Raw genomic sequence first — 2,959 nt, forward strand, 5'->3', positions numbered from 1 at the left:
TTCCATTCAATGGACAGGATTACCTGTTAATCCATACACCTCCATCATCATCTGTAGGGTTTATGATGTGGTGATGATTTAGACATTCTGTTGTGCATGATAATGGTTTCATGGGCATTCCCCTTGAATAAACAAAAGTTGCATTATATCATCATAAAACCTTTGACACAGATGATAAAGTCATCCATACAAAACATGTATATTTATTTAGAGTATGTTACAGTGGGGGTGTTGGCAATTGTCTAGTACGGTGAGAGTCTATAAATGTGTTGACATGAATAAGACAGAAGGAGGGCAAAGTGCAAGAATGCATGTAAACATGAATGTCCATAAGTTACAGCTCAGGCACATATCCACATGTGAATGTGAGGGTGTGTTCGAATGAGTGCGAGAGAATGAGTCTACAGCCCATTCATGTGTGTTGGTTAGCATTCATGTGTGTTGGTTAAAGCGCACTCCCTTTCCTGTCTCTCTGTGCCCCTCTCAAGCCCAGAGGCCCCTTCATGTGGACAGTGTCCAGCCCCAGAACCTTACATAACTACAGAGGAATGCTGCAATGTAGCCCTGCCTGGAGCTCTGGACCATCTAACACTGAGAGAGGAGCCAGCAAATAGTAATAGTAATAATAATCTATTACATTTGTAAAGCGCTTTTCATGATAAAATAATCATCTCAAAGTGCATACATATACATATAAAATATAAACTAGGAAAAAAGGTTGTATTATTTATATATACAGTCAGTTGCCAGTTTATTAGATAAACCCATTTAGTACCTGGTCGGACCCCACTTTTCCTCTAGAACTGTTTGTGGCCCGCCTGTTAGCTTGCACGATTCTTGTCATTCTCTTTTGACCTCTCTCATCAACAAGCAGTTTTCGCCCACAGGACTGCCACTGACAGGATTTTTGTATTTGTCGCATATACAGTGCCTTGCGAAAGTATTCGGCCCCCTTGAACTTTGCAACCTTTTGCCACATTTCAGGCTTCAAACATAAAGATATAAAACTGTATTTTTTTGTGAAGAATCAACAACAAGTGGGACACAATCATGAAGTGGAACGACATTTATTGGATATTTCAAACTTTTTTAACAAATCAAAAACTGAAAAATTGGGTGTGCAAAATTATTCAGCCCCCTTAAGTTAATACTTTGTAGCGCCACCTTTTGCTGCGATTACAGTTGTAAGTCGCTTGGGTTATGTCTCTATCAGTTTTGCACATCGAGAGACTGACATTTTTTCCCATTCCTCCTTGCAAAACAGCTTGAGCTCAGTGAGGTTGGATGGAGAGCATTTGTGAACAGCAGTTTTCAGTTCTTTCCACAGATTCTCGATTGGATTCAGGTCTGGACTTTGAGTTGGCCATTCTAACACCTGGATATGTTTATTTTTGAACCATTCCATTGTAGATTTTGCTTTATGTTTTGGATCATTGTCTTGTTGGAAGACAAATCTCCGTCCCAGTCTCAGGTCTTTTGCAGACTCCATCAGGTTTTCTTCCAGAATGGTCCTGTATTTGGCTCCATCCATCTTCCCATCAATTTTAACCATCTTCCCTGTCCCTGCTGAAGAAAAGCAGGCCCAAACCATGATGCTGCCACCACCATGTTTGACAGTGGGGATGGTGTGTTCAGGGTGATGAGCTGTGTTGCTTTTACGCCAAACATAACGTTTTGCATTGTTGCACATGTTTGGTGTATCTCCCAGGTGGCTTGTGGCAAACTTTAAACAACACTTTTTATGGATATCTTTAAGAAATGGCTTTCTTCTTGCCACTCTTCCATAAAGGCCAGATTTGTTCAATATACGACTGATTGTTGTCCTATGGACAGAGTCTCCACCTCAGCTGTAGATCTCTGCAGTTCATCCAGAGTGATCATGTGCCTCTTGGCTGCATCTCTGATCAGTCTTCTCCTTGTATGAGCTGAAAGTTTAGAGGGACGGCCAGGTCTTGGTAGATTTGCAGTGGTCTGATACTCCTTCCATTTTAATATTATTGCTTGCACAGTGCTCCTTAGGATGTTTAAAGCGTGGGAAATCTTTTTGTATCCAAATCCGGCTTTAAACTTCTTCACAACAGTATCTCGGACCTGCCTGGTGTGTTCCTTGTTCTTCATGATGCTCTCTGCACTTTTAACGGACCTCTGAGACTATCACAGTGCAGGTGCATTTATACGGAGACTTGATAACACACAGGTGGATTGTATTTATCATCATTAGTCATTTAGGTCAACATGGGATCATTCAGAGATCCTCACTGAACTTCTGGAGAGAGTTTGCTGCACTGAAAGTAAAGGGGCTGAATAATTTTGCACGCTCAATTTTTCAGTTTTTGATTTGTTAAAAAAGTTTGAAATATCCAATAAATGTCATTCTACTTCATGATTGTGTCCCACTTGTTGTTGATTCTTCACAAAAAAATACAGTTTTATATCTTTATGTTTGAAGCCTGAAATGTGGCAAAAGGTTGCAAAGTTCAAGGGGGCCGAATACTTTCGCAAGGCACTGTGTATATATATATATATAAAAGTAGAACATTATAAATATATACATACATAACTATCACGTTTCAGGTAAGACCCAAATGCAGACTGTGTTGAAGTAACAATGTTTATTACAGCAATAGGGGCAGGCAAACGACAAGCCAAGGCAGGCAGGGGTTGATAATCCAGAGTAGTGGGGCAAAGGTACAGGACGGCAGGCAGGCTCAGGGTCAGGTCAGGCAGAGGTTGGTAATTCAGAGTAGAGGCAAAGATACAGCACGGTAGGCAGGCTCAGGGTCAGGTCAGGCAGAGGTTGGTAATTCAGAGCAGAGGCAAAGGTACAGGACGGCAGGCAGGCTCAGGGTCAGGTCAGGCAGAGGTTGGTAATTCAGAGTAGAGGCAAAGATACAGCACGGTAGGCAGGCTCAGGGTCAGGTCAGGCAGAGTTTGGTAATTCAGAGCAGAGGCAAAGGTA

Source organism: Oncorhynchus gorbuscha, linkage group LG11, assembly GCF_021184085.1.
Source record: "Oncorhynchus gorbuscha isolate QuinsamMale2020 ecotype Even-year linkage group LG11, OgorEven_v1.0, whole genome shotgun sequence".
NCBI lineage: Eukaryota > Metazoa > Chordata > Actinopteri > Salmoniformes > Salmonidae > Oncorhynchus > Oncorhynchus gorbuscha.